This window comes from Sarcophilus harrisii, chromosome 2 (assembly GCF_902635505.1).
Source record: "Sarcophilus harrisii chromosome 2, mSarHar1.11, whole genome shotgun sequence".
NCBI classification, from domain to species: Eukaryota; Metazoa; Chordata; class Mammalia; order Dasyuromorphia; family Dasyuridae; genus Sarcophilus; species Sarcophilus harrisii.
This window is the reverse complement of record NC_045427.1, coordinates 435,594,697-435,607,014: the sequence shown is the minus strand read 5'-3', so window position 1 is coordinate 435,607,014 and position 12,318 is coordinate 435,594,697. Positions and strand designations below refer to the sequence as shown.

The window sequence follows — 12,318 nt, the reverse complement described above, 5'->3', positions numbered from 1 at the left end:
GTTACCCTGGGATGGAATCCAATTTCTCTGACCTTTCAATCTTGAGTTCTAGCCATTGACCATGCCATTTATTAACTCAACCAAATATTTACCAAATATCTATCACATATCCCCAGAGGAAGGGGAAAAACAAGAGAAATAAGATTTATAGACACAGTTCTTGTTCTCAAGGAGCACAGTAAACTGTTATACTTGGCTAAAGCCAAGCACTCAATAAGGACCACATGTCCTCTTTGGCCAGAAGAAGAGGATCCTTTCTTCCTTCTGTGGAGAGAGAACTTCCAGCAGCTCACTCTCAGGGGCAGATTATGAGATCAATCTGATAGCCTCACTTTGCCACTAGCTGAGTATGTAATTTTGGGAAATCAAATCCCTTTTCTGGTCTTTAGTTTATTATTTATCGATCAATAAAGCATCTATTAGCACCTACTATGTGCTAGGCACTGTGCTAAATAAACACTGAGGATACAAACAAAGCTCAAAGACAGTCCCTGCTTTAGGATAGTTCACAGTCTAATGGTAGTAAAAACAAGCAAACACATAATGTACAAATAAGCTTTTCACAGGATTAATTGATATAATTAACAGACGAAAAGCAGAAGAATTAAGAGGAATTGAGTATTTTGTCCTAAAATAGGTAAGATTTTAGCTAGGACTTAAAGGAACCTAAGGAAGCCAGGAGGTAGAGATAAGGAAGAAAATTACAGCTATGGAAGAAAGCTAGAGAAAATACCCTAAAGCTGAGAGATGGAGTATCTTGTGCATGGAATTTATCTGCAAAGTTCATTTATTCAAAACCCCTTTAATAATTGTCTACTATCTGTGCAAAGTGCACTGTGCTTTGCTTTGAAGAAGATAAAAAGATGAAGAAGACAAAGGCCCTGTTCTCAGGAAATTTATAACCAATAAGACTTAAACACAGTTAACTACAATTGAACCAGAATGAGGAAAGTACATAAAAAAGCAGAAAATGTTCTACATTCTCAAGTAAGGGAGTTGGTCTGAATAATTGTGGAATCCCCTTCCTTAAAAAAAGTCTCTGGCACCATCCTACTTTCACCCTGAAATGCAGCTTAACATATAATACAGAGGAGGGAACACAGTCAAATCTCACCTCTGGTACTACTGGTAGGATCTTGGGCAAGCATTTAACATTTATGACTTTGCTGAACTGAAAAATGAGTATGGGGAGAAAGAGAATAGGACTTGATGGTCTCTGGAGTCCCTTTCAGATCTTATAATCACAAACTTTGTACTACTCATCTAGAGCTCTGTGATTGTTCTTCTTTGTCCTTCATCTTCTCAGAGGACTAATGACATCATAACGTAATGGGTGATGTCTTGACTTGCGTGTGAATTGGATTTAAGTGACAGCAGTGTTGAAACCAGGCCCATCTATTTCCTTTCATTGTCCTGGGGCTTCAGGAGTCTGGTGCTGGTCTATGCTGATCAACATCTTCTATCTTAACTGAGGTGTGAAACCAATTCTCTCAGATGCTTGGCACACTGTATTCCTTTACAGCTTGCCAGTTTCTCTAGGTTGCTTCCACAAAGCACATCTGATTTCTGTCACACAAATTTTCTTATTTTTTGTGTATCTTTCTATTTTCTTTCATCACCTCCAAGGCCACTGTTTTTCCAGCAGAGCTCACAGTGTCATCTCTGCTGATTTTAACACTATGAAGGGAGGGCAGGAGACCATGGTTGGTTTTAGGTCTTCCTGATTACAGGATTTCCTGAAACATCATATAATGAAAAGAAAAGTGGACCTGGAGTCAAAAGAATTGAATTCTAAACTTTATGAGCTATTGGACCTGGGATATTTGAGAAGGTTGGATCTGAAGGTCTTCTATGGTCCCATCCTTTGAGTTCATGATTCTAAATCATATATTCATAATCTTTTTTCCATAATAGGCACCTTTATAAGTATGATGAAGTCTATGGACTTCTCCTCAGCAGAGTGTTTTGAAATTCACAAAATAAATTACATAAGATAATAATATCAATAACATGAGATAATAATAATATCTAGAATAATTCAGATCTAGAATCTAGAATAATAATTTTGAAATACACTTATCAAAATATTTTTTAAAACAATTTCATGCCCATAGGTTAAACAGATTATTCTAAAGTCATTTTCTCTCTGAGAATTACTTTCCCCAAATTTAAAATGAAGACAATATCACCTATGTGAAAATGCTTTATATCCAGAAAGTAGTATAAATGTGTAGACTTATTCTTGAGCATATCTAGCACTTGATTGCTTAACTAGAGATAAATGCTACATCTTTTAAAATATTTCCTAATGAGAATATGCAGATTTTAAAAGAGCCTAGTCTTAGAACTGGTTCTCCCTTTCATATAATAACATATCAGCCACAATCTCAACCAAATTCTAGAGTTTATCCAAAATCTCAACATATTCACAGGATATGGGATGCCTGGGATAGATAGTAGCTCTGAATGGACAAACTACAGCATAGTAGATTGGCTATGACTTGTTTATGAAAGTGCCTTCATAAAGGCCACTTAATATAAAAGATGAACCCTAAACAACCAACTCTGGGAATAAGGGAACAGACAGTACCACAAAATGATGGAAGATTCAACAGATCCCATTTGGACTATTAGTAGCTCCTCCTGAGAATAGCAATCTTCCGTTAGACCATGGAAAAAAAATTTAGCCCAGGCACAATCAATTAAATGACTGACTAATTCTGAGATGCATCTAGTTCAGAGACTTTTGCACACATACACAAAACACATGTGGGTATGTGAGAAAATATTAGCATGCCACAATTGAAGGGACATTGGAGAATGTTGATTGGTACTTCTCAAACTTTTCTAGAGTGGTAGAATCCTTTATCTCAAATAAAACTTTGGCTGAGTCTTTATAATAAAATCCTCTAAAATTATTATTTTTAACACCTATTAACAAACAGCATAAGGTACTTTGAAAAAATGTAGGGTCTTTCAGGATTCCTTATATCGAAATTTAATTGTGGTTCAGAGAAAGGAATTGATTCACCCCAGATAACATAATAAATAACTGGCAGAATCTATTCTAATCAATATATCTACATTTCAATAGCAAAATACTTGACTCACGACTCCCTTCACAGAGGCAGTACAATTATTTCCCCCCTTAATTTACAGTGATTGAAACTGATGCTCAGAATGGTTAAGTGACTTGCAGCATCATAGAACTACTAAATGTTGAAAGTGGAACTTCTCAAGAGCAGCGGATGCATTTTCACCATGTACACACATGTCTGTGTACATGGATGGATAGATGCTCCCAGGCCCACATTCATCAAGTCTGGTACTTTGTGGTGCCTCCTGTAGTGAAGTTGAGCTGCTCTGAATCATCCATCCACTTTCACAGCAGTTTCCCTTGTGACTAATGGCATGCATTTGCAAAGAATTGTGGGGGATGGGGAGAGGAAGCCGACAGAGAGAAACTAATTGGTATCTGCAAAGGATCAACCCATCTTGTTTTTTGGACTCCTTACCCTCATGAGTTAACCAGCTGCACTGATGCTAGCTCTTCAGTTCTCCCTGATCCCCTACAAGTCCATTTCTGAGCTCCAAACCACATTCTACACCCGAACTTCCATCTGTTAATGAGCCAGTTACACAGGACATCTGATGATATTGTTCTTTGTGGGAAGGTGGGACAGCTTTAGGAGCCAGCTTACCAGGGTAGAAGGCAAGGCTGGGGTTGGGGAGGGGATGGAGAGAGTAGTTAAAATATCTCAGGAAAAACTTCTTGGGACCAAGTCAATTCAGCCAGGAAGCTGAAGAGAAGAAAACCAGCTGCCAGGTAATCTGGAAAAAGGTCATTCCCCTTCCCCATGGGCAAACAGCAACTGCTCCACCCTTTAAAATACACATAACTAAGAACAGACTAGGCAAATAAAATTTGGAGTTAATGGGTGCTTCCAAGTGCCATTCCAGTATTTTTTTTTCTTTTTTTTTTCCTACCTAGATTTTTTTTCAGTCATCTCCCACTTCACTCCATAAAGAATTATGCCCATTTGAGAAAGGGAAACTGAGGTTCAAAGAAATTTAGTGATTTATTCTCTATTTAATTCATTAACTAATCTATTTACTTATTTATCCATCCAGGCAGCAGAATCTGATACGCCCTACCACAAAGATGCCTAATGATAGACTAGAGCTGGGAGAAGCTCTGGAAATGGAATCAGAAAGCTTGGGTCCAGATCTCTGTTTGAATATCTGTCTCTCAGTGGCTTTTGTTCACAGGTCTAGACTTGGAAAGCAGGTAGAATAAATTCAGTCCTTCTTTTCCCTAACAGCCCTTCAGATAGACTCTTATGTCTCTCCCTAAGGGGTTCATGTCATTGTTTCCTTGTGCTTTTCCAGTTATATGGGTACCAGATTAGACCATGAGTTTCTTGAGGGGAGAGACTATGGATTATCCTACTCTGTTTCCTCTACAGCATAGAGTTTTCTTCCCAGAGTAGAGCTCTTTGAATATTTGTCAGAATGCAAAATTGAATTAAATATTGCAGAAGGTCCTCTGAATCTATTATCTAATAACCATCAGTAACTGTCCTGCAGGGAAGGAACTCATCCTTTCTAAGACCTCCCGTAGGTCACCTTCTGGTCTCTGCAGTGGCTGTAGGGAACCAGATGCAGCTTCCAGACACTGGAAATAGGACTAGATTTGAATCAGAGGACTTGGATTTGAACGCTGGCTCTGGTAGCTGGATGATCTTGGGAAAATCATTTTTCCCTTTGTGGGCTTCAGTTTCCTCCTTTAGAAAGTGAAGCTCCTGGACTAAGACCCTTTAGAGCTTAAAATCACAAAATTCTACAATAGACAATATTCCTGGGTCAGGCTAGTTTTACTTTCCTTCCCTGACACATCCCCCTTCCTCCCATCCCCAACAACACAACTACCCCTGACCCTTCAATGGTTCACTTCTAGCACCTTCAGGCTTCAGCCTCAGGACAGCTGCTTTCTGACAGAACTGCCACTCCAAGCCAGTGGTTGCCAGACAACCTCTCCTTGCATCTCTTTGGAGGAAGCCATCTGTGCCAGCTTTCACAGGCTGCCCTGCCAAGTCCCCACCTCTACTGGATTTCTACAGAGCCTTGTTCAGAGAAGCCGCCCAGCCCTACCACTGTCCCCAGCCAAGGCCTTAATGGCCCAGCCTTTCACAACACCAGCCCAGCCAACCCCAGAAAAAGTACCCCTTCAGTAAGTGGCTCAGGCTAACAGGGCACAGAGGGCATATTCCAAATTAGGAGCACAGGAGCCTGGGTACTGATGCTGCTATTGCTGAGCCAAAGAAAAGAAATATACAACTCTGGCCCCTTTTATCCACCATGACGGCAAGAAAACTAAAGAAGCAGGGAAGGGACCTTTTGAATAACAATCATCTCACAATGAAGCTCAGCGGCTTTCTTGTAGGGGCATGTGCAGATAGAGGCAACCAGAGAAAGTTCTGCTCAAACAAAATATGGATTACAAACTTTTAGCACTGGAAAGAACACTGGAATGTAAAAAATCTAGAGCTGAGGAAACTCGGGGGGATCTGAGGAGACTGAGGGGGCTAGGACAATCCTCTTCCCTTGGTGTTAGAAAGGACCTCAGGAGTTGTGTAGATAACCTTGGGTCTGAAATGCAGATCCCCTCCACAATCAGCCAAACATCACTTAGCCCATTACTGACTGCTGATCTAGGTTTGAGACTTCTCAGCTACATTGTTTCACGGACAATCACTCGGTTCCTCAATTCAGAGGACTGGTACAGGGGGAAACGCCTGGAACCTGCGTTCTAGTCTAGATTTACCACTAACCAGTTGTATGAACTTACAAAAATCTCTTTCCCCTTTGGGACCTCATTTTCCAACTCTACAAAATGAAAAGGTTGAATTTGATCTTTAAATTTCCTTTTATGACTGCTGAACACAACAGACATTTGTTAAATACATGCTGATGGTATAAGAAGTGTCAGATGATCTGGCTCCCACATAAAGATGCAATGTATCAAATGTAACTTTATGTTTTCTGAAGACTTGTAGAGGATTCCTGTCCAATAGCACTAGATTTGTGCTATTCAAATTAAACTTTTGTTTAATTGTAGCTACTTGGGAAATGCACACATGATCTCTACTTGTTCTGATGGCCTAGGTTTCAGAAAACTTCATGTGGTTTATAGAACTGAGCAACAATACCTTTCCCACAAGTGATGATCCCAAATCTGTGAATGTCTGTGTAACATTCATTTATTTATTAAAAATTTTGGACAAGATGAAAGAGGAGATTCATTGTCTCAATTGCTATCTAACCTTAATCACTAAATGGGTGCATCCTCAGTTAAACTGAGACCTGTTGAAGTCCTTAGCTTAAAAGGCCAAGGTTTCCCATTTCATTCAGGTTCATCTCCAGTCATTTCGAACTACATCTGGCCACTGGGCTGAGATGGCACTGGAGGGGAAAGTGAGGCTGGTCACCTTGCATAGCCTCCCCTCACTTAAATCCAATTCACTTGCAGGTCATAATATAACCTCCCTGATGTCATGGCCCTCTTGGAGAACGAAGGATAAACAACAATAACCTCCAACATTAGACTTTCTGAGCATCAAAGTATGCTCTATTAGCCTCCTGAGGACTGATGTTAGGAATCACAATACTTAATCATGGAACAAGCTCTCCAAGGGCCCCCATGGAATCCTCTCACTGGAGAAACCTAAGAACCAAAAAAGAAGTCTCCTTGGCTGGGGGCTCAGTCATGAACTTGAACTTGATTAGTTTCTAAGGCGTTATAGTTACTTTGACAGTGCTGATAGAAGAAGCTAATATGAGTAGAAAGCACTCTTGAAATAGCAGGAACTAGTCTATAGATGAGAGGGAGGTTTAAAATATGATTCCACCTAGGTCTAACATAGACAATAAGACCAGGTTATCTTAATGCCATTTTCCCTTGCATTGGGACAAAGCTGTATTTTCAACTCATAAGATCAGCAGGGAATTCAAAAATGAGAATGTTAAAAACAAAACAGGAAGGAATTTAGAAATAATCAAATACAAGCTTATCTGATTTCTTTACAGATGAGAAAACTGAGGCCCACAGAAAAGTGATTGACTAAGGTCACACAGTGAGGTGATAGCAGTTCAGAGAAGGACATTCACCATATACTTTTCAAATAGGCTTGAAGACAAATAAATGTCTCAGTTCCGGCCCATTTGCTTCTTTTCCTGTCTGGCATCTGTTCCATGTCACAGAGTCAGAGAATATCAAAGGTCATCTTCAGCTGTCTTATCTGGAAACATAATGATATACCATCTCCCTTACAGAGTAGTTATAGCTCAAAGAAAATAATAGATTTAAGGTATTTTAGGGAAAGAGACTGAACCTATGATTTCGTTGGTATAACCTCATCCAGTAGGTCACTCCCTTTTCTAATGCATGTTGGCATCCTTTCTGCTAGTAAGAGTCTTAGAGGATTTGTCTAGGCACTGAGAGATTAAGAGATTTGAACTGTGAAACACAGCCAGTGTGATACAGAGACAGGATTCGAATGCAGGTCTTCCTGGCTCTGAGACCAGCTCCTGACCTGTCATCCCACGCTGCCTCTCATGTAAAGTACTTTCACGACAGATCAATGCCAAATATTACTGGAAATTTTTAGAACATCCTGCTTATTTTAGAAATAAGGAAAAAGAGGCACAAAAAGGTTTAAGTGTGTGACCATAGGTAATTACATAGCAGGGATGGAGTTCTAATCCAGGCCCTTTGAACAATATTCTATATTCTTTCCACTACACCATGCTGTCTCTGAGGGGAGCAAAAAACATCTGTCAGCCACCAGCACATCTAGGTTTGTATATTCTTTTGGTGTGGCAAAAACTTGGCCCCATTTTTCTCCAGCACTGAACAAGGACTATCATAGACAGAGAATTCAAAGCATTATAATCTATCTACCCAAATCCCTGGTAAGTATTGAAAAAAAATACACTTTGGGAGAAACGATTCAGGGCAAGAAAACATCTTGATTTGGGGAGAGAGTAGAATGGGAGACAAATTTAAAAAATATCAATGGGGAAATGGTTTCGCTAAATGTTCTTTGAGAGCTCTATTGAAGAAGTGTTCACCATTTAAATTGGAGTCTTAATGACTCATTTCACCCTTCCCCTCCCCCCAACTTCTTTGCTCCTTCATTCTCTGTGGAAGATAGGGTCCCTAAGGTTTCTTGGGGCATGCTCCAAGAAACTTCCCCAGCACAGGGAGGTATTTCTACATTCAAGGCTGTCAAAACCCTTGCAATGGAAACATTCTATTACAGTCGATCCCTCAGCTTCCTGCCTCCTGGGCAGACTTGAGCCTTCATTATCTCCTAGTAGAAACACCATCAGCTCTGGTTGGAAAAGAGGTGTGTGTGTGTATGTGTGTGTGTGTGTGTGTGTGTGTGTGTGTGTAGTGTGTGTGTGTTGTGTGTGTGTGTGTGTGTGTGTGTGTAGCTATACCACCTTCCCCCACCCCCATTCTACTCCCAGAGGTGCCTAATGAAGGCACAGTAACATGACGACTGGTAAGGCTCTAGGGTTTGATGGAAAAGAAGGGAGAGAAGAAGAAAAGGAGAACCAGGAAAGGAGGTTGCATGTATGTCAGGGCACCTCTTTTGTTTTTTTTAGGCCGACAAGGTCAACACTTCACCAGGGAACTGTCTAATCTTCGAGTTAAAAGAGACAACCTCAGACCTTAGGTAGGTTCCATACATAAGCCACCCAAGTTTAAATTTTGGGCTGTGAGAAGAAGACATTTTTCTTCTCTACTGGAGATTCAGTCCCTGCTTGGGCAGTATTTACAAAGATCATCTGATCCAATATTTCATTCTACAGATGGAGGATATGCAGTCCAGAGGAAGAAAATTCCTTGCAATAGGCACATGACTAATAGAGCAATTCTCAGAATTAGAACCCAAGCATCCTGATTCCCAACCCAGTGATTTTCCTACATCACATTGCACCCAAAGGCTGACAACTTCTCCAATCCTGTAGGATGGGTCCCGACCCCAAAGGCAATGTCCTCTGAGGTTTTAAGTGGGGGGTCTCCTCCCTCTGTGCAAAGAAGGAAAGACAATCTGGGAAAGACGATTAGAGCAGCATCTGTCAAAAGGACCCAGAATAGGAACACAGGAAGATCAGCATCAGGACCTGGGAAAAATCTGGGGGAGGGGTTCCTAACCAGAGTCCCTTCAGGTGACAGCAAGCCTTGAGGACACCCTGAAAGGAGCCGGATGTTCCCAGACTTGCCTGGCCATCCCCGGAACCTCAAGTGATTTTTCTTGGGAGATGGTTCTAAGCACTGACCTTGGAGAGGGGGGAGGGTAAGGGGTTATTACACTCTAACCCCTACTTACCAGCCTTTTCTATATCTACACACCCATTTCCTTCTCCCTCCCATCTCTCACTCCTCACTCCTCTATCCACTCCCTGCTCCAAGATCAAAGGCCTCCATTCCCTTATCTCTTTGGGGTCTCACTCCACATAACTCCCTCCTCACTACCCCATCTGCCCTTCCCTATTCCAATTAGCATTTGTTTCTTCCCTAAGTTTTTCTTATGCTAGGGGAAGGAGGGGGAAACAGAAGAGGAAAAAGGAAAGGTTAGAGGGTAGAAACCATCTCTGGAGAGGGGTATTACACCCTCCTATACACATATACACCCACTCATACACACACACATACACACACACCCGCTAATCTGCGCATCCCAATCAACACTGCCTTCCTCTACTAAGTTTGCTTATGCTGGAGGGGGTCTGGAGAAGGGAGGATGCAGGGGAATGGAGGGGTAGGAGAGGGGGGAGGATGAGTCACGACTAACCCCTCCCGGGCCTAGCGTTCTCTAAGGGATTCTACCGCAGCTCCCTCTCTTGCCTCCCCCCCTCCCGCTTTCCGCCGTGGCCGCAGGCTTCCCTCCCACAGTGATGCAGTGCAATCTCCCCCCGTCCTCCCCCGCACCCCAACCCCCATCCCCAGCCCCTTTACTCTCACCTGAGTCCGCTCAGCGGCCCGCACCGGCTCGCTCGATTCAGTCCCGCTTGGCGCAGCGCCTCTGCAGTAGCAGCTGCAGACGGCCAACTCCGCTTCAGCAACCTGAGGCCCAGGAGACAGGAGGTCGAGCCCCCATCAACAGGGGGCAGAGCCAGTGGTCCCTCCCAGGGGCCAAGTCCCTTCCCCACAGACACCAAGGCAGAGAGCCAGGGGTCTCTCCCCTCCCCCACCACACCCTTTGCCCTCTGCAGACTTGGGGTGGTGTCCCCAGCCCCGGCCGGGGGGAGCCCGAAGGGGAGAGGAGAGAACGGAAGGGAAGAGGAGAGGGGAGGTCGGGGGTCAGCGGTCTCTGGAGCTAGCCCCATCACCTGCTTCGGCTTCCATAGCAGCGGCTGCCAGGGCTGCTCCGCTGCGGCTGAGCAGAGCCGCTCTCGGGAGCGCCTACTGGAGGTGGCTGGCTCGGCTGCAGCGAGGGAAAGGAGGAAGGGAGAGCCGGCTGGAGGGAGGGCTGAGCCAGTCTGTTCACATGCAGCTGCGTAATTTGTCCGTCTTCGGTTTTCCTCTTAAAGAGATAGTGGGTACCTGGCAGAGGCAGAGGCGCAACCAGAGGACGAAACTATTCAATTGTATCATCTCTTGGGATAAGCATGAAACGCGATCTCCGCCTCACCTGTAGCACGGGGGAAGGAGAACTGGCTTATAATAGGCGGCAGTGTGGGGTAACAGGAAGGGTACTGCGTTTGTCAACAAACGATCTGGGTTTGAATCCCAGCTCTGCTACTTATTACCTACTTTGGCAAGTCACTTACCCTCGGGATCTCTGTTCTCCCTCTTTAAAATAAGAGGGTGATACATGAACTCTATAGTTTATCATCCCAAGCCAGCTCTGTGACTTTCTGAACCTCAGTTTCCTCATTCTCCCTTTCACATTCAAATTCCTAGGAAAAACTTTTTATGCTGGTAGCCTGTACGTCTATATACCTCAATTCACTTCTCAGTCCCTGGTGATCTGGCTTCTGACCTCATCATTCAAATGAGACTGTCCTTTCCAAGGATACCGGTGAATTAATAAAGCCAAAGGCCTTCTCTCAATCCTTATCTTTCTTGGTTTCTCTCTAGCACTTGCCACTGTTGCCAACTTGCCTCCTTGAAGCTTCCTTTAAGACAGTTAAAATTCCACTTTTGGCAGTAGGTCTTTTCCAGTTTCCACAGATACCAGTGCCTTTCCTCTAAGATTGCCTTCTATCAATTCTGTATGTATCTTGTATGTCTCTAATATCTACCTGGACAGCTGGGTGTCCATCTCTTTGTGATCTCATTTTGGGGTTTTCTTGGCAATGTATAGAGTGCCAGGCCTAGAGCCAGAAAGAGCGGATTTCAAACCTCTAGCTTTGTGACTCAGAGCAAGCCATTGAACTCTATTTGCCTCAGTTTCCTCATCTGCAAAATGAGATGGAGAAGGAAATGACAAACCACTTCAATAACTGCCAAGAAAACCTAAATAGGGTCACCAAGAGTCAGACACAATCAAAACAACTGAACAACAACAAATTGTCTCCTCCTCCAAAATGTGATCTCCTTAAGGACTGAGACTGTATTAAACTTTTTTTTTTTCTATCACCAGTTCTTAGTTTGGTGCCTGGCACATTGTAAATGTTTAATACATGCTTGTTGAATGATTGATTCTGTACCTATCTCTCTCCCTTCCCTTTCTTCTCACCCCTCAACATGTCTCCAATTATTTGCCAAGTTGGTTTTAATTTTACATCATCTCTTCTATTAATTCTCTCTACTCACTTCACCACCATCCTAGGTCAGTCTTTTATCACCTATCATAGAATCAGAGATGAAGAGTTAGAAGGGACCTTATATATCATTAAGACCAACTTACTCAATTTATGGGAGAAAAAAGGGAAAATTCAGGGGAAGGGAAGAGGAAAAGGAAAGGGAAGATGTTAAATTATTTGTCCAAGGTTATATTGGTAATAAGTATTAGAGTCAGTATCTAATCCAGGTTTTCTGATACTATATCTAACATATGCCTGGAGTAGTAGACTCCAACTGATATTCCTAGCTTAAGTGTCTCTCTTCTCCAATCCATTCTCCACATAACCATTCAATTGATATTCCTAAAGCTTAGGTCTGATCATGTCATGTCCTGACTCAAGAAGCTATGGTTGTTCCCTATTGCCCAAAAGATTAAATACATATTCTTTTAGTGGCATTTTATAAGCTAATTCTAATCTATTTTTCTAGACTGATTCAACATTGAATTCCTATGTACT

General features: G+C 42.5%; 1 protein-coding gene across 3 annotated transcripts in view; it reads right to left on the bottom strand.

The window, feature by feature from the left end:
• Positions 1-10,669, bottom strand: part of SNPH (syntaphilin) — a 46,247-nt gene extending 35,578 nt beyond the window's left edge. For 2 of the 3 annotated variants that reach the window (XM_031954165.1, XM_031954166.1), the window contains exons 1-2: positions 10,402-10,669; positions 10,034-10,135 (exon numbers count right to left, since the gene is read on the bottom strand). The gene's annotated coding sequence lies outside the window, so the exon portion shown is untranslated. The remainder of the gene's footprint in view (positions 1-10,033; positions 10,136-10,401) is intronic. The other variant, XM_031954167.1, reaches the window with a different exon arrangement.
• Positions 10,670-12,318: the final 1,649 nt, after the last annotated feature.